This window comes from Cygnus olor, chromosome 9, assembly GCF_009769625.2.
Source record: "Cygnus olor isolate bCygOlo1 chromosome 9, bCygOlo1.pri.v2, whole genome shotgun sequence".
Classification (NCBI taxonomy): domain Eukaryota; kingdom Metazoa; phylum Chordata; class Aves; order Anseriformes; family Anatidae; genus Cygnus; species Cygnus olor.
The window spans coordinates 15,863,331-15,883,338 of NC_049177.1; the positions used below are offsets into that span (position 1 = coordinate 15,863,331).

Here is a 20,008-nt window from a genome sequence, read left to right on the forward strand (position 1 = left end):
TGTCTTACTCCTTAACCACTAAAAACATCCTTTTTGCCACTAGCCAGCAGTTGGCAAAAGTCCCTGCTGTCCCCATTCACCATGAAGGAGCTCGGAATGAGCAATGCGGACTCGCTGCCTACATACTCACAACTAAATACTTGGAAAGAGCTGCAGCAGGAGTAAAACTCCTGCGATTTCTTTGCTTCCCTCTCTGCTCTTCGGACCTTGAGCAGCTTTGCCTGCAGTGCTTAGATAAACCAGCATGGTTTATCTGGTGTGCAAACTTCTGTTGTCCCATGCGTGCAATCCTCCTCTCCTTGTCAGGGCATCTGTAGTGCCACAGCACAGGTCCAGTGCAGAACCAGTTACACAGAGCAGTAGGAAAGGGGGAAATCCAGCCACATGAACTTCTGAACTGCTCACACACAAAAGCACCAACAGGAGTGAGCTGATCCCAGTGTCCCATCACCTTCCTCTTGCACTCTCTTTCTGGGCTTTAACTGAGCTTCAAAATGTGCTGTGGTTTATGGGGAACTCTTAAGAAGTAAGAAAATTTAGAAAAAAACTCCCCCTGCACCAACAACCAGCAAAGCCCAGCTATAAGGGAGCCCTGAAAGTGTCCCTGCTAAAATCATCCCTGCTAGGAGCTAATGGGGTGCTTGTCTTATCTTGTTAAAGAACCTTGCTGTCTTGAGAAGTGCACTTAAAAAATAACATTGGTGGTTGGTTGCTACAGGAGGGAAGGAGGACAGAGGATTTCAATCATCTCCGGGGAACAACTGCTGGCCAGGTCACCTCAAGCCTGACCTGCAACACCAAGTCTTTGCTACAAACCTGCTGCTGTCTGCCCTCGTGCCCTATTTCATCTGCCACAGAGTCCCAGCGACCTCCTGTCTTCTTTCCCCTCCCTGAGGTTGTGCCCTGTGCACGGGGCTCCCGCTCGGCTGCTCTGTAGCATCCTCCCACCCAGAGGGAGGACGGGTGAGAGAAGGCGACAACCTCCAGCAAAGGTTAAGGCTGCAAAAGAAGGAAGTGTCAGCTCAATCAGGTCAGCTCAGTCAGCCGACTGCTGCTGTAATCCCTCTGCCCTGGGTCTCCCACACTGCTCTGCCAGTGCACTGGAAGCTACCACACAAGCAGGACCCCATTCACCCTGTCTCCATGGCACTGCCAGCCCGCAGCCTCCAGGGAGAAGGGGTGAGGAGGAAGCAGCTGGACAGGAACCTCCCAGAGCTGTTTCTAGCCCGCCTCTTTGCAACGCTTGTTACTATAAACTGCTTCTCTGTATTTTGGGAACGTGGACTTTGAAAGAGTCCACATTGAGAACAACCTGAAGTTCAGAAACCAGACTCAGCACCCTCTGGTTTCTTCAGAAAGCTGAGAGCCGGATCTGAACCACGTCCTGCACTCCAGCTCAACTCCACATTCCCAGTGGGCCCAGAAATACCGAGAAACGGGTCATGAAATGGCTGCAACCAAGTCCCTCCGGTGTGCTAGCCACCAGGAGGAAGCCAGCAGAACACATGCCTCCTATCTGATAAAAGCCGGTGCTGCACTTCATGTGGCAGCCAGTGCATTATTCCACAGTGAAAACAAACCCTATTCTTCTCTGCCAGAAACACACTTGATCCTATAAAGAGCAGCATTTCTGACTATTCAGCAGCAGCCAAACTCACGATGGGAAAAATAACAGGTGTTTGTCAGGCACTCCTTGTTTATTCACAGTGCTTAAAATAATTGCTTAAAAAAATCCAACAGAGATTTAATTTTCTATGCTCCCACATTTAAAAAACAAAAAAAACAAAACAAAAAAAAAAACCCTAAGCTTGGCTCATGGTAGTTGAAGGCAATTCATTATGAAAGAGGTGTTCTTTCTGTTGTGGTAGCAAAGAAACCTGCTTATGAAAGCTCCAGAGGAGCAGAATAGCAGAGCAAATTCCTGTCTAGAACCAACACCTCCCTGTGCTTTTCATCGAGCTCTCCAGGTGGAAGCTTTCGTTATCAAAACGTGTAATTTCACTGTCAAAATGGGGCGAGCAGGGATTAAGCTCCGCCAGTCAGTGTCTTTCACTGCCCATCTCCATCACTCTGCCTTTTGTAACGCAGCGATAGCCTTGGGCTGGCGTGTGCCCTTCCCTCTTGTTCTGATGGTGGAGCAGGAGGAAAAGTGCACTGCCCCAGGGAAGAAAGCGTGCATCAGAGGCACGAAGTGTGCTTCAGCCTCTGCTTGCTTCTCCGGGAAGCAATTGGCAATGTATCCTGATCAATAGACCACTCTCCAGCGAGGCAGGCTGACACATGGTGGGGGGGGGGGAAGAGAAGAGAGACTCTGTGTCTCCATCCTCTCTCCCCATGCCACGCTTACAGCACAGATGGGGGATGTCCTGAGGCCCTCGTGGTACTCCAGACCAGGGGTGAGGGATACTCAATGCCTAACAAAGCTTTGTAGTAACTCAGTGCACAGCTGCTGCAGGGGTTCAGTCCTAAGAGGCCTTATGGTAATAAATAGACCATTGGTAAGAGGATATAGCAGATACAGCACCATTCCTGAGAACTACGAGCTGTCAGGACAAGTCACAGAAACCTGGTAGGCTCCTTGGGAACCTGGAGGGAGAGGAGCCCACACAGGAGCACCCCAGTGCTGTCCCCAACCCTGCTGTTGCTCCTGGTGGCTCCCAGGCTGCTGGTAGAGGCACGGGTATGTGTAGCCACTGCTTACTCCCTTTTCTCCAACGTGGGGCCGAGACCCCCAGAGCAGCCAGCCCCATGCTGGAATAAACACAGCCACATTTTTGTCTTCACTGTTCCCATAAAGGTGCAGGAGAAGTCACTGAAGTCAACCCTTCGCCTTGAGGGGCACATTTATCTCCAAGCAGCTGCCACAAGAGGCAGGCCGGACTGCGGCCTGCGCAGACAAGGGGCAAAGCAGGGACACGGTGACGATCTTCTGCATTACAGCTGAGGCCAGACTGTCACAATACACAGACTGTCACAGGCTTGTCGCACACAGCAGCCTCCAGCCCAAGAGAAAAGGCAGGTGAAAGCCAGAAAGAGAAACAGAGGCACAGAGGAGAGCAATGACTTCCCCGAGGTCACGCAGCAGCGGCTAGGCGAGCACCCGCAGCCCTGTGCCCTGCTGCCACCGGGCTCCTCATGGAGCAGTTCAGATGATGGGCATCTCCACCAGCAGAGAGAAGAAGATGAAAGAAGGCTGGCTGCAGCCTGTGCGAAGGCGAGATGAAAGGGGCTTAGAGGCCGGAAGAGCAAAGAAAAGGGACCGACTGTGAGAGCAAAGTCGGTGCACGAAGGGCAGCAGCAACCACGGTGTGAAGAGCGGCTCCGGCGTCAGACACAAAGCAGCAGCAAAGGCACGGCTCCTAGAGGGCAGCCAGCACGATCAAGCCTATCCTGAGCCCAACCAGACTGCAGATGTCTGTGCAACAAAAGAGCGAGCACTTCTTTTGTTGGAGGCCTGCAGGGCAAGGCAAGGCTTTACGCACGCAGATGAAGTACAGCCAAGTCCCGTGTAGCTGGTGTGATGACCTGAGCAAAGAGTCAGGGAAGAAAGGCAAAGGAATGGAGAGGTAAGCCTGTCTCTCTGCTTAGCCTCTAAGCTTTCCCTCTTTGCTCACACCGTTCAGCACCAAAACCCATGAATTACCCAAACCTGCACAGCCAGTGGCATTTCCAAGTCACCCTGTGCCTTTCCCATCTACCCGTGAGCTACGTGCCTTCATGCCCCTGAAGCGGATGGATGCACACATGAATGTCCTTTGCAGGGCAGGCTGCCAGGAGCCCCATGCCACATCTCACCCCAGCTGCAGCAGCGCTGGTGACGCAGCGCTTCCCCCTCACCAGAGCCCCACTCCAGCCCTGGGGACCGCAGCAGCAAGCCCTGCACAATAACGGTGCGGCTCAGCAGCGGGGATTTATGAGCAGGCAAAGAAAATGAGAATTATAGGTGTCCGCTCTCTATGACAGAACCACCATATATTTCCTCTAACAAAGCGTGTGACAACAGCTCCATAAATTCACATAGTAACAGAAGCGAGCGCCAGCTCGTCATCGCAGCTATTTAAGGAGCCAAGTAGCACTCTGTACTTATTGCAGAAGTTCACAGTTAGTTAAAAATAAACATAAAAAAGTCACTTTTAGACCCTGGCTGAGTAAGGCTTTTTGCTTAAGATGCCCAGCATTACATCCCATCTCTTTTCCTTTTATGCCTAGACAAGCTCTCCTTTGCGGCGTTTGGTGCTAGGCACTGCCAGATGCCTACCAAAGTAGCTTAGCTTGGGATGTGCCATAATCGATTGTAAAACTTAGCAGTGAGAATGAAATACTAGATCCTTCTCATTTACCAGCAATGCTGAAATGTGCTTTAAAAGTTATTTAGCTATGACCCATTAAATATCTAAGGAGAGCTTTACTGCTATGTAATTGCTAAAGAAAATAACCCCAATGTCCACCACATGCTGAATTTGTTTTATTTAATGCTGTCTCATGATTAGATTATTTGCAGTACCTGTCAGTTAATGTGCTGTTTTCATTGCTAATTTAACACTTCTTCCTAAAGGGAAAAGGGGGAAGAGGGTGAAAAGACATCTTCACAGCAAGCTGCAAATCAAAAAATAGCTGCATGCTTCGTTGTCACTTCTGCTACTCTCCTTTCTGATGTATAAAGAGAAGCTCACTTTATAAAGACAAACTCACCTTTTAAACATGAGAAATATCAAGTTTCTCTGGATCCTGTGGCTTTTCTCTTTGTTCTTGAAGCTTTGGGCAAGCTTTAGGAGAATGATCTCAGCTAGACAGAAAACTTGGAACTTCCTTAGCTTAAAGCTTAACTTCAGCACCCATTGGAATACAATTTTCCTATAGGAAAAATTTGGCTTTTCAGTGAAAATCTTGAAAGATAGGAAATGGAAATTAGGACTTGCTCTCTGTGGAGCTAGAGCACCAGAGTGCTTGGTCCCATTTTCCCCCAGAGCCCTGCTCAGACTTCATTTCCCATGTGGCTCTTCCAGTCCTGCCCATTATTCCCCTTCTTTTGGGGAGCCTTTCCTAGCCTCAGGGCAGTGAGTGAGGGACCAACCCCTTGGAGTGTGCTGAGGACTTGAGGCCTTTGAACTAAAATTTTGCTGAGGCACATCCTGTGACATTTTCCCAGGGTCAAAATTATACAGATAGCAAAAGAGAGAGGCGATTCTTGTTTGGTTGGTTCAGTAAGTAGTTGATGTTTTGTACAGAAATGACGTAACTTTGGAGGAAAAAAATAAGGTTAGTCAAGAGCCAGGTTAAAAGAAGAGCGTTTAATGGAAAATTTTCAGCCAGCCCCACTAAGATCCCTACTTTATCTCAAGGTTTGGAAGAGCTGCTGCTCTTTCTGTAGTGCCTGGTGTTACATTGCACGGCTCCCCAAAAGGCAGCAGATTGTTTATGCATTAGTTCTTTTGCATAATACCAGCAGCTATAGTGGATTTTTTTTTTTTTTTTTTTTACACACATTGTTCACGGCTAACAAACTCAGGAAGGAAATTTACAGTCCTGAATCGCAAGGTCTGCGAGGCGTCCCTGACAGGGCTGCGCTGCTGAACTTTGCAGTGACTCACGCGGCACAGGAAACGTTTGTTCAGTGCAGCCCCATCTCCCCTCCATCCCTTTTTGCTTGAAGTGCAGGGCTTAAAAGCAGGTCCCAGGAGTTTCTTTTAATTTTGCTTTTGGGGTCTTTTTAATTCTTTTTCTCAGAGCATTTCGCTGCTTTCTGCATAAAGAGAAGTTATTTACTAGCGATAAGCAGTGTTAAATGGACAAAGTGCTTGGGCAGAAAGCCTTGGGAGGGGGAATGCCAGCTTTTATGGCAGAGAATCTGCTGTTCTTGGTTGGATGCTACTGTACCAGCTAAGCTAAATTAAATGCTGTGTTCTCTACCTCTGTTCCCACCTGGGAGGCTAAATAATGCATATGCACAATTGGAGAGCTGTGTGCGAGGGTGCAACAAACACAGACAACGAGGAAGATTGAAATAAAAGACCACCAGGACCCAGGTTTTATGCAGAGGAGGGTTCAACAGAGCACCTATGACATTACTCTATTTATCTGCCAGCAGCTCTTAGCGTTCAGCAAGTTTACCCCACCTCACCGTTCCCGCAACCAACATGTAACGAAACCAATTAAAATACTTGTTAAAGTAAATAAATAAAGGTACTGCAGAAGATCTGGCTGTTCAAAGCCTAGCAGCTTTTACTTGTGCATTTTTGTCTCCTCATTAATCTGTTCATGAAAGGGTTTTGATTAGTTCCATATATTCAACTTCTGAAGTTAATACCTTAGCGTGTTTATACCAAAAGTGTTTATAGGTGTTTATACCAAAGCTAACACTGAGTTTTCTCTCAGCTGCAATAAACATGTAAATCTGAACTGATTCATGCATGCAAACCAAGTTCTAAAATTGAGGTCAAAAACGTTTTTCAAATAATGGTTACAACCCTATGGTAAGAAATGGCTCGGGACACCTGTTAGTTTACTCTGACCAGAGAGACTTCATACATCCCTGTATTTATATGCCTGTTTGTCTGCTACACTGACTCACACCTTTTTAATTATTATTCTATAAGATAATTAAAAATATGCAGCAGCTCCAAAGTTCTGTTAAGCTGTTAACTCAAACCCATAACCCAACCCCTATCTGATGCGATCCTAATCTGCACATACACGATCCCAATCTGATTACCACTACGTGCTCCTCTCTACGTGTTCCAGCACAGCTAAACCTTGTCTTAAAGGAGACTCCCACCCTATCAGCACTAAAGCATGTGCTGAGCCTCATTCCCATGACCGGGGTGGGATGGTTTGCATGCAGACAGTTAAGTGCATGTATAAATATTTACAGAGTTTGAGACATGGTCTGACTAATTAGGTTTCCATAGCAATTAGCCCAATATCTTGATTAGGACCTGAGGCTGCTTCTATTATAATAAAATATAACAATATAAACCTCATTATATTGAGATGATGAAACAAGAACGCTCTTACAAGAGAAGAATAAATGTCGGTTCAGCAGCAGGCAACAGACTTAGCAGGGACACTATAATAAAGCAAATAAATCTGACATTCTGCGGTGTGTGAAAACGCTCTGCATCTAAATACATGGATTTAAGAGGAGAGGAGGAATTAGACATCTGTTAAGAGCAGCCATAGCATTGCTTTTCCTGGATTTTAAGCCTGTTTTTTGTTGTTGTTTTTTCTCCAGTATTCTTCGAAAAAGGGTGTTTGCTCACATGATAGAGACATGCCTACAGCTTTACATTTATCTCAGAAATTTGTGTGGTTTTACCAAAGCTCAAATTCAATATTATTAGAGGACTCTCACTGAAAGTGGAAAACACAGGGTCAGCAGAGCAGTAACTCCTTCCCTGAGAGCGCATTTCATGTCTCAACAGTTGCTAATGTTGTACATATTAATTATCATGAGCAACCCATGAAGAGATTACATCCGCATAACAGTTGTGCTTGTGCCATAGGTCTGCCGCAGCCACCACTGGGGAGGTCAGCACTCCCGGCTGCCGGGGACTGATGGACCACATGCATGCTGGATGGACAGATGTACAGAAAGTTGTAAAACCACCCAGCCTTGTCTTCCCTGAAGTCCATAGGAGGGCAGACGCTAACCCTGTGAAGTGCCAGTGACAAGTTCCTGCTTTATAGACACTAACACCGCTTCCCACTGAAACCAGCCTCAATCCAGAGTCACACTGATGCTGAAAATGCTTTGCCTTGTTTTGCTGTTTGGACACCATTATTGTTCTTTCGGCATTGTGAGTTTTCATCTTTTTTCTCTTACCTTCACAATTCAAATTAAAACTGTTATATCCCTGGAGTCTGGATTTTCTTTTTTAAAAAGAATACTGCACAGTATCACTAGATCCACAGCAAATCTAGATTAAGCAAAATGGGAGCTCATTAGCCTTCGTGGACAGGCATTTAAAGCACTTAAGAGGGGACATAGAGCGCTGCCCTTTACATTTACTTTGGCACTAATATCAGATTAAAAAGCAAAAGGTTATTAAGTAAAGGTAATTGTCTGTTTTGTAGAGGGAATCTTTCTGAGGCACTGCCTGAGGCACTTAACTTTAAGAAGGTTAATTGTCTCATGGTGGAAGTCAAGCTATTACTGTTATTATGGACAGTTAGGAAAAATTCAGCCTGACATCCAAAGTCCAATAACGAGCCTCAAAAATGGAGCTGATTGGCTGATAGCCACAGGTCTATAATTAGAAAAATTGGCATTAGGAAAACAAAGCTGAGCCAGTGGTGAGCCCTGTCTGTGCAGATGTGGTATAGCAGCTGCAGAGCAGCACGATGCTGCCGGGGCGGTGGGTTGGGAGCTAAGCTCAGGAAAAGCCCTTGAGCTGGGTGAGCAGAAAGCTCAACCAAGCCTGGATTTAACTCTGAAACACACTGAGAGGCAAGACAGTCTTCTTCTGTACCTGTCTTGAGGACAGGTGAGGGAAAACTGAGCATTTAGACATGTAAAAATGCCAAAACATTCCTACATATAGCTCTGGCTCAAACTTGCATGCTGCTGGCATAAAGCTCAGCAGGAAGCCCATTGCAAACCACTCAAGGAGCAGTTTCCCTCCGTTTGCAAATATTTGATTTTGGTAGGAAGGCTTGAATAATGGAACTCCCTCTCCTGGATATCAAAGTGCTGGCTCAGCAGCTTTCTTTCCCATCTCCCTGGAGAGCCCATCACATCCAGCCCCAAAGGAGACGTTTGGTTTACAGCTCTCAGCATTTCCATCTGACTTTTAACCCCAGGCTAGGGATCCCTCCTCAGGCACAGGAAAGCCTTTTCCTCTGTGAACCCACCTCTCTGTGCTAGTCAAAGCCTTCCCTTGCTTGGCTTCCAGCTCTCCGGCTGAAGTGGGCACAAGATGATTGGTTTCACCACCACGGTTACCATGTGCTGGTATCACAGAGGAACAGCTGTTGACCTAAGCAGTGTTGGCAAAGAGCTCTGGGATGTTTTACGCTGTAAATCCTTCACCCATTCCGGAAGAGGGCAACTATTTCTTCTATGTTTGCATCAATATTTAAACACCTCAGACACATCCTGCTGACAGCTTAATGGTAAGAGTCAGCTTGGACATTTTCCCACCCCAAGCAAATTTTCATCCTCCAAACCCCAGCAAACAGCGCCCTTGGCAGTGCTGCTGGGAGCAGGAGCTGTCACCAGCCATGCTGCATAGGTTGGAGGAACCATGGGACACACAGGCCAAAGGGCTGATCCTCAAAATCTGCGGCACAGCCAGAAATAGGATGTAGAACTACCATGGTCCCAGGACAGTCTTGCACATTGAGGGACTGCAGCCCTGATTCAAGGTGTGCAGAATCAGAAACAGTCCTGAGGACTTGCATGGCAAAGACCCAGAAAGGAGCAGATAGAGAGGCCAAAGAACATAATCAGTCACAGGTTAGACAGGAGAAGCAGTGAGGCACGGACTGATTGAGGTAGCAAGCCTCCTGTTCCTTTCTCAGATACCATGGTGCGCTGCCAGGAGGCTGTCCCCCAAGACCTGGATGTAAGCTGCCTGCACACAACTGGCTGAGATGAGAACGCTGGATGAACATGCCTTGATGACAGGGCGTGACTCATGCCAGAGACAGCTTTGAGTAATCCCCTGGACAGGCAGGCCAGTGAATCGGCTGCGCTCGGGAACAAAGCGCTGGAGTTCAGGCTGCGGAAAGAGTCTGGGACCCAAACCGTGCATTTCCCATGAAGAATGGGGAAGAAGAGGAGCAGAAGCTGACATTGGCTTATACACTTAAGTTCTCCAGGGATAGAGCCATCCTTTGTCCCATGTCCTCAAAACACGAGCATGGCTCTTGAGCTAGTGCTTCAGCTGTGATGTGGATGACCGCAGCACAGAGAGGCACTGTGCCGCACAGCGGCTGGCATGGCACTGCAAAGGCATACCTTGGCAGTGGCAACAGGAAAACAAACTGGAGGGGCCCTTGGGAAAAGCTCCTCCTCTGGAGCAGAATAAACTCTCCAGAGGCATGCCTGGTTTCCATGTTCCTTAGTTAAGACCTTTGTTTGTTGAGTTTGGCCCCACGCTAGGGCAAAATATCACCATTTTTTGCGTGTAGTGCGGCTGAGAAGAACACCAAAACCAAAGCAGTGCAATATGTTCTTGTTTTGGAGGTGCTAAGACGGGGCAATCAGAGGCAAAGCGTCAGGATGCCCACTGACCTGCAGCATTTACAGGGTAGGAAAGCACAGCCTCACTCAATATAGAAGACTCGTACGCTGAATCTAGAGCTTAATTGTAACTTTGGCTTTAGTGCCTGTACTAAAGGAGGGTTCCCCAAGGGCTGAACAGGACCAGGTGAGTGCGTGTAGTGATCTGCAGGTTATCTCAGCTCAAAATTCAGAAGGCATCTTTTACTTAATGAGTAGACTCATTTAACAGTTTTCTTTCCTTTTTTTTTTTTTTTTTTAAGGATAATTAAGCCATCTGGAAAGAAGACCATAGCACCAAGGCAAGATCCTCCTGCACATGGAGGTACAATAGTAATTTTTTTCCTCACAGTATCAACTGTGCTGATTCATATCAGTGGAGGGTCTGCCTCAGTAGATTAACCTGAAAAAGTCAACTCAGTTAATCCTTCCTACTTCATCTCCCAAAATGGGCTTCCTGTTGTAGGACACTAGCATACAGGAGTATTATTTTATTGCCAGAAAAAAAAAGGCTGAGTTGATGCAGCAATTTGCCAGTAGCCCTGCAGCTCTTTTTGAGTGTCATTGAGGACACAGGGTCCGCACATGGGGTGAGGTGATCACTGCAGTGAGGTGATATTTGCTCATGTAATCTAGGATGAAGAAAGCCAGGTCTCCCAGACTTCCAACATAACACCATATCCAATAAACTGTACTACGTTCCCCTTGCTCCTTCTCAGCTCATCAGTCCCATCCCTGTGACTGCTTTCCTTGGTGCTTTCCTACAGCTCCACATCTAGGACCACTATCTCAGCTCAGGAGAATAAGGTCAGAAGGAAGCCATGAGCAGTAGATAACACTTCCCTTGCAGCGTATTTCTGCTGCCAAGGAGAGAAAAGATGGTCCTACGAGTTATGGAAATTGGCAGGGTCCCTGTGAGGCCATTCTCTGCTGGCCAGCCGTGACGATGTGCTGTAGGACAAGAACTGGCCAGGACCCACAAGGCAAACTGGCTGCAGATTGCAGGAGAGCTTCACAAAGGTTTAAAACCTCCCCACATTTCACTCTGACACCTCTGCAGCCCCTTCCTCCAGCCAGAGCTTCACTTAATAATTAATTGGAGAAATATCCCCTTTACCAAATAGCAGCTAGAACATTTAGATCCTCCTGAGAAAAGCTACGTCTGTATTTCTATCATGACTGGCAGCAGGAGATATGAGGCATTTACAGAAGGAGGGTGGAGCGCTGTCGTCACTGAATCAGACTATCAACCTATTCTTGCCAACTATTTCAGGGCTTGGTGCAGGAACTTTTTTTTATTCCTACCACATCCACTTACTGCTGAGCTGTGCTAGTTACAAGCAGGGTGTATGGAGGGGTTGGAAGTGGTCCTTTCCCAGAGAGCAGGGACAAAGAGATCAAAGGAGGACACAGGAGACTTGAGCAGACGTGGATCCCAGACATGGTTCCACTGCTGTGTCATGCTCCTCTTGTTCCAGCAAGAAGAAAAGATCAGAACATGAAGTTCAGGAGATTTGAGCTCAGCAATAATCAAACAAGTTTACCTCTTCAAACATCCCCATCCCAGGAAAACCATCCAAAGAGACCTCTTTCCTCTTCCTTATTCCTTTCACACGCCACACCAGTAGCCCATTCTGGCACACATCTCCTCTGTTTCTGCACTGCACTGCGTGGAAGCTGTGCTTACAGGTGCATGTAATCACATACATGACATGCTCCTGGTACAGTGAGTGGACATCACACTAGATATATAAGGAAATTAGATTTGTACTTCTGTATTATGTGATGGCTTGTTCAAATCTTGGATGTTCACTAAATCTCCCAGATACCAGTTTTCACTACCAGTGTGATATGAGCAAGAATTCATTACAGAATGATCTGAGATCCCTCTGATCAAGAGCGTTAAGTGTTATCATCATATGGTCCACATCCTATGTATAGGCAAAAGATGTATGATTAGTTACACCTACAGCACAGTCCTTATTATTCATTTCACTCATGCTCTTCTCACAGAGATATTTACTGCTTGGAACATTTTACACCCATATACAGCATCATAAATTCTACTCATTTTGATTGAAGATGGGCAATGTTATGTCCTAAGCTAGCAGCTAACCCTAAGTTTTAACAAAGCTAACTACAAGAACTTGAATTGATGGAGAGCATGTAATTCACGTGTTACTAATATCTATGTGCTGTGTAAGGGTGTGATGTTCAGTAAACAGGAAACATGTAGCTGGAACTCAAGCTATGTAGAAGTTTGTACACTTAATAGTTTTTTAATTGACTACCTCATCATTAAGTTGGCATAATTCAAAGTATCCCAACCCAGGTGCTAGGAATTCTCTTTCACAATTTGTATCAGACTTTGTACTCAACCAGGCCAGATAACAATGACTTTCAATGTTATTTTAAAACTATTGTGGCTATATATTCCTAACCTCCTTTTTCTTTTTGCAGGTGTTGGGCTAAGGGTAACTAAGGATCCTGAATTCACAGACAATGGGATAAAGGTATAACTAAATGTTGCAGTGAAAGCTTCCAGAAACAATATTATTTTCTGGCAGTTACTTGGTATTAAAAATACATTAAGGCACAGGGGAAGAGGCTATTGATACTTGCTGGAGGTGATCTCATGGGTATAATGGAGGTCACGCCAAGTCCCAACAAGAAATTGCACAATAAAATCCTGTCTAATTTCCCCAGTACAGGCTGTGCCATACTCACTGTTCCCCACCTGTACTCCTTTTGCCAGGTCACTTGCTGCCCAGTAGCACTGAGACCTTTTAGCAGATAGACTTTCTCTACCCAAAGGCTCAGAAACTTTCACAGCTCTGTGGCAAGAGAACAGATAAGTAGAAACACAGCTGAGCACCAAGTCCTCTTTTCCTTCTAACCCTTCAGTGCACACCCAGGCACCCCAGCCCTGCAGGCTGAGCTTTTTGCTGGAGGGGGAAGCCTTGGCGGTAGCAAAGAAATGATCAGCCCTAGCACAAGTGTCTTCCCATCTGGGAGATTTTCCCTGTGAGCATCTTTTGATTTAGGACACTCAAATACTTTTTACCCCTAGTAGTACTGTTCCTGGGTGGGTAGAGGCAGCTTAATATCAGCCCTCACGTAGGTGACCTGACTTTTCTCCATGACTAACTCAGTCTCTTCCTGTGTCTACATACAATACCTGCCCACCCATTTCTTCTGTGACCCAAACCCTGTCTGCTTCACTTTCCACACTCCCACCATCTCACCATACTCCTGAGCACCACCCACCTTTCTCATCTTATCCTGGTAGCTGCCATCTATGCCTGACTGCAAGATATTGCAGTGCAGATGAACCCAGAGACTGACTGACATTACTGAATTGTTTTTATTCTGATCAGTTCAGCTTTGTGACTGAGTTTAGGATAAACGGCTCACAAGCCAACTCAAGCTTGTGGAGTGTAATTTGAAAGCCATCACAAGCTCAGTTTCAGAGCAGTGAGAAGGGAAAGTATTTTTCACCATAAGAACAGAACTTTGCATTGTCTGTTCCCTTAAGGGATTTAAGATTCCTTTTGTGGGTCTGAAGTCTGATTTCTGGTAAGTAGCAACTGTGATATTCCTGAACACGTTTCAGCACTAGATATGTTTGGTTCCTTCCTTTCTTGGATGACTTGCTTCTTCCCTGATAACAAAAGCTTTCCATCTGGGGCATTTTATCCAATTATCCTTTTGTCTTTTTCACAAACAGAAAGAACAAAAGGAAAGTGGCTAAGAACATCATGACTGGGCTGCTGTCCCAGGCTGGCAGAGATATTTCAGAGAACAAGTAGATTTTCAGGAAGTCCTTTCCAGGGGAGATTGCTCATCTGTAGCCCTCACAACAGGTTTCCTCCAGAGCTTTATAGGTACCACTAGTGCCCCAGGAAGGTAAGATTCAGGATCGGGGGCATAGTTCCCCAAGCTCTGCCAATGCACGTCCTTACACCGCATTGCATCCAAGGGGATTTAAAGTTATGTGGGTTCACTGGGGATGCAGATGGATAGGTGACAGCGGCTCTGGTAGGTCCCTATGAGCTGCCTTCCTGACCAACAGTACTGCAGCAGCAAAGAGCTTGGTGCAGGCAGAAAATTCGCCTAGGAATCCACTCAAGCTGGAATTGAATCCTGATGCCAAGACCACAGTGATATTGGTACCCAACCCCACGGGTCTGGCACCAAGCACGTTGTTGCTAAAAGCTCTGGTCATGCCGCAGCGCAGAAATAGCCACTCGACGTGGGTGCCCAGCCAAGGGCTGCATCACACAAACCAGAGCTGGGGTCAGGTCAGCACAAAGATGGGCAAGGCAGAGAATAAGAGAAATGCCCATGTTTTACAACGGAAAAAAGGCAATGAAAACAAGCAATTAGTATAAAATCACATTGGAATCCTGAGACAGACTTGGGAATCAAGCAAGTTCTCCGGAGTCCAACGCCAGGGCCCCAGTTGCAGTATCAGCCCTACACACAGACACAAACACAGCCTCTCTGGCATCTGCCCTACGGGAAGCAAGGAACTTAATATTTATCTCTTAAAGACTCCTTCTTGGCAAATAAAATCATGAATATCTGTACAGCACTTTAAAAGCCTTGAACAGAAGGCTCTATCAAAGCACTGTATTAATAGTTTGTTTGTTTTTGAAAAAGGGAACAGATGGACAAAATCTTGGAAAAAGAAAGAGAAACAAGATGTGATTTTATGTTGTAAAATTCCTTTCCCTCTTCCAGAAGTGACTAACACCCTCTACTCGGTGCTATTGTACAACAAAGATAAAGGTAATTGGTTTGCTAGATTTTTTGGTATGTGTAGAAATCCCTCCACCAAGTAAAGCTGCAAGCCACCAGCCCCCCTCTCCGCTAGTACACGAAAACCTGATGTAGAGTTGCCAATTGATAGAGCCATTTCTGGCACTCTTATTTCCTAATCTCCCTTGCTCTTTGGGAAGTGATGAGGCATTGTCAGGCACAAGCACCTGGATGCTGGATCACAGGGGGCACTGCACAGCAGCTCTCAACAGGAAGCTCCATGAAGATGGATTTCCACTGACAGTGTTCTGCATCACTCCAGACAGACTCAGGCTGATGTGCCTTTTCCTTTGCTTCTCCAGGCTTTACTTATTTCAGAGCCACTTCATTGCACTCTTCCTTGTGGATATTCCCAGAAAGCAAAGCCAATTTATCTTGGGTTCATCAGTTCATCAAGGATTTTCTTTTAGATCTGCAAAGGGCCTGTAGCACACAACTCTGGGCATGCCTTAAACATAAGTTATGTTATGGTACAAGAAGCAAGTGATGGCCACTTGAAATCACAAGACAAAACCAGGAACAGTTGTTTCACTGCTTCCAAGATCCGTGCTTGCAACGAGGTAGTCCCCACCTCACATTTGCACCAAGCAGTCCACATAAGAAATAGATAAGCACAGAATAGAGCAGGCTCCAACAGTCAGCAAATCCCTTCACCAGCTATTGAGACAGCTTTCATTAATACCGACATAGCTACTCTTTCCTAACAGCTACCAAAGTCATTTTTAAAGTCAGAAAACTGCTTCAGCCCCATCCAGCCCTTTAACAGGCCGGTGGGCTGCAGGCTGTGCAGTAAGACAGACATTTGGTTCCACGGGAGATTTTGAAATGTTACAGCATGGCATGGTTTCCAGTCCCAAAGCAATCACAGGGAGATAACCTCCAAAAAGGAGAACTAAGCAGCTATATTTTTAATTTTCAGATGCAACCCACATACATATATTTACACATATGTAAGGCCACTGCAATTAAAGTTGAAAGGTTTCATTAAAAATAGTAAGTTGGATGTAGAGAACTTTTCCTGTGTAATAAGAAAACTGAGACCTGGGTGAACAATACAGCTTTCACAGCTTTTCAGTTCTTTTCAACAAAAGGTTCAGCTGGAAGTGCAAAAAGTCCCCAAAAGGAAAGGCAGCAAAATGCATGTAACAAACCCTCCTCCTCTAGCACAGAGCACCACAGAGCTCCACGGATATGGCCATGGGTAGCTGGGCCTTTCCTCATGCCAACAGCTCAGCCCCTCACACCCTGCCAGGGTCTGGGGCTCAGCACCAGCCAGCAGTGACACTGCCACCTCTCCCGCCTTGCTGCAGCACATGGGATTCCTGGGGATCAGCAAGTTCTTGCTGCTGACCGGAGAAATTTGATCAGATGTGGCTTGAGATGGTGCAGCTGGACCTGAACGTCTCTGCTATTAGATGTGCTAGCTAGAGCACAGAGCTAGGCTTCCAGCTGGTGTGGACAACCAGCCTCCACTGGAGCACATCAATAACCCTTGCATGAGGTTTGAACACCACATCATCGTGGGCAGAATTTGCCCAGCAGCTTCAAAGATGGGAAGGAATAGGGTGATACAGACATCCTTCAGGAAAGCCAAAAGTACAGAAGTGCTGGATTTCTTCAATATCTTTGTGTATCTGAATGTGGTGGTAGCTGGCACTGGGAAAAGGTCTGCGTCCCCCCTTTCCTGCCGCCACCCCCACTAGCATGCTAGGGAGCTCCTTGTGAAAGGAGTGATCCTGAACTCTGCAGAACTGTGTGTATGAAGTTTTTGGCATTGCCATCGTGACTCCCTTGGTAAAGGCAACAAGAGCACTGCATTACTGCTGGGCACTTGGGAGGAACTAAAGGCCCCAGAGAAACACACTGAAAACAGAGCTGTGCGCCTCAGACTTTGGTTAGCTTGCAAGCACAAGGAGACGACCTCCTTCCATCCCTGCACAAAGCCACCACAGACAGGGATAAAGCTCCCTTTTGCGGCATGATAGGGTTCCTTGTGTCCTGCTGCCCCCGACCCAGCTGGAGTAGCATCTCCCCAGGCATTCAGCACCAGTGGGATGAGGAGAACACTGCCAGCAGCAGCCCAGCCCCAGGACACCTCCAGCCTCCCTTAGGAGCACGAAGGAAAAGCTGCTGAAAGCATCCTCCCCTGACAGTTTCTCCAGGTTCGTCCTAAAACTACCTGGGATTGTTGGGTTTTGGGGTTGACTTCACTTACAGTCCCAGGGCTTCTGCTTGGCCTGCTCTAGAGGCTTTTTTCCCGGAGCAGTGCTGAGGGCAGGACAGAGCAGGAGTGCTGCCCTGGCCCCACGCTGTGCTCTAACACACAGAAGCAATGTTTGTACAGAAAACAGCTCAAGCTGCTTCTGCAGAAGGGAGGCACGAGTCAGCAGGTCATCCACCAAAGCAATGAGGCAAGAAAACATCTGAGCACATCGCACGTGTGGTGAGGATGGGATTAGAGCTCCAAACATAGCTAGTTACAGTAAATGCATTTCTATCCACGCTGGAATCCAAGCCTCATTATAACAATGAGTGCTATAAAACACGGACAGGCAGTGCCCACACCAGAGTGCTTCTGCTCTAGGTACAGGTCTCCAGAGATGTGTTCTCTGCTATGAAACCAGTTTTGCTGACCAGGCTGGAGTAAGTCACCCATCCTCTATGTCAGCAAAACAGGATTGCTGTACTCTGAGATCCTTGGATGAAGATCATCACTCAATACCAAATTCTTTACAGTCCCATTTCACCATCTGATTTCTACAGCAGCCAGTGCTCTATATAGAAATGTCATTTGCTTCATCTCACAAATCCACTGATGAGCTGTTACAGGCCCAGATGTCAAGCTTTACAGCAAGAAAAAGAATTAAGATATTTGTAGCAGTTTTGTATTTTGTTTAATACAAAAATAAAATAGACATTTGTGTTGGAAAGGCAAAAAACACTGGGCTAGGGGATGGATCTTCTCTACATAAATGAAAAGGAAGAACTGTACCAGCAGAAAAATGTTTTAGTTGTCACGAGCAGTAGGAAGGAGGATGGGGACAGCCCAGGCGCTGGCATGTCTGGAGGAAAAGATGGACACAGTCACTGCAATGTCAGGGATACAACACTGTCAGCCCCAGCCTCTGAAAAATCATGGGTTAAAACACTCAAACAATTTGAAATTAATGGAAAGCACAAATACCTTGCTCTGACAGGTGCTGTAACCTTACCTGTGTGCTTTCTCTCAGCCACCATGAGCATTAGGGAAGAAAAAGTGAGATTTGCATATTTGCACACCTGGCTCCAGGGGCAGGGACCCCACAGGAAACCCAGAAGTGGGGTGATAAAGTGGTGGGAGCTGTATGTGCTGAAGATCTTATTTCACTTGCTCTAGAGTAACTGCTGAGGAAGAAAAGCTGCAATTAAATATATTTTTTGAGAATTCTTTGCTTTGAGGGCTCATTGTTAAAGAAGTCAAGATTTTTATTTTGAGTGTAACTTTTGACATTGCCCAGTCTCGGAGACATGAAATCACCTATATAATTGGGGATGTGGAGGGTGGGTGAGGGGGTGTCTCTGGAACAGGTCCTCCCTATAGGTACCATGCCAAGTTTCCAAGCAGGCATTCATTTTCCTTACACAGTCCAAGCATATGCATAGGGGTGGGAAACAACCTCATGCTTCTATATCACTGCACTCAGTTGTAAAAACCTCATTCTCTCTCCTTTTATGCTGCCCATAAAGCTCCAAATGTTGCTCTTATATGGAGTCCCCCTCATGCATATAATTGAGTGATTTCTCACCACCTGCATTATGGCATCACTGGGACAAATATTGCCCATTGCTTATGTTAAAACACTTTTTGCTGACTTCTCAGCTGCTGCTAAGCACGAATTTTTCAGAACCAGAGCAAGGGTAGACAGCAAACAGTGTAGGACAATTAATATTTCCAGTTGACCTCGTTAACTTTCATTATGCATCAAGTAGACAATACAAGACTTGGATGGACAACACTTGCCACTTAACAACCCTGAAAGTCTTTTTGCACTCTCCTTTTTCTGAGAACCTACATACAGCAATAAACTCAATAGGCCTGGAGTTAATTCATTGTCACCACACTCCAGTGAATGCTATAGCTCCCTGACAATGATGCATAGGAAGGCTCTCTTCCTCCTGCTCCTGCCAGGCCGGATTTTCTGATGTCTAATAAAGTAATGAGCTCATTTTGTACCTTTAGCTGTAAGATGATTTCTCCTCCTTTCAGGAGATAGATGGCCAAACCAGGTAGAAAGCATCTATACAAATTAGCTAGAATGATTTAAAAAACACGTTTCTTCATTGTTTATTAAACTATCACTGTCCAACTTTCAAAGAGTTTGGAAGAAAAAAAAATACAGAAATCAGGAAACTGAGGCATCAAAAAATAGTCATGAGAAAAACTCACTCACACAGCCTGCCATAGGCAGATCAAGCTTTTTTCCAAATTGGTGTTCTAATGTACCAACAGCTGCATTGTCTGGTACTTGGTAAAAGCAATGGGATGAAATTATGACAGTGAGATCTGTGATGAAGTTACATTTTTTTTTAAAACAATATTTTTCCTCAAAGTTAAGGTTTAAGAAAGGAGAGTAAACTAGATTTCCTCCTACATCATTAAGACAAAGTTGCATCAAACATTTAAGTTATATCAGTTATATCTACAAGCCTGCTCCAAAGGGCAATGCAACACTCACCCTTGGGTCCCCACAGATCCCCTGTGCTTTTTCCACTGAGAAAACATCTTGATTACATATTCAGATTACAAATCTGAGATGTTCCAGTTTAATTTCTACCTACAATCAACGTCTGGAACAACAAAAAAACTTACTCTTCCTAGCTGCATTTTTATACTTCAGACCTTGCAAAGCCACCCTCAGTACATCATAGCTGTGCCTTGGATAATGATCTAGCAGTACTCATATTTTGCTGTCTTCCTGGCTAGTT

General features: G+C 45.9%; 1 long non-coding RNA gene across 4 annotated transcripts in view; it reads right to left on the bottom strand.

The window, feature by feature from the left end:
• Positions 1-20,008, bottom strand: part of LOC121075000 — a 39,752-nt gene that overhangs the window by 7,370 nt on the left and 12,374 nt on the right. For 3 of the 4 annotated variants that reach the window (XR_005822684.1, XR_005822683.1, XR_005822681.1), the window contains exons 1-2: positions 4,693-4,847; positions 817-999 (exon numbers count right to left, since the gene is read on the bottom strand). This is a non-coding gene — a long non-coding RNA (uncharacterized LOC121075000). Of the gene's footprint in view, positions 1-816; positions 1,000-4,692; positions 4,848-20,008 lie in introns of those variants that run through there. The other variant, XR_005822682.1, reaches the window with a different exon arrangement.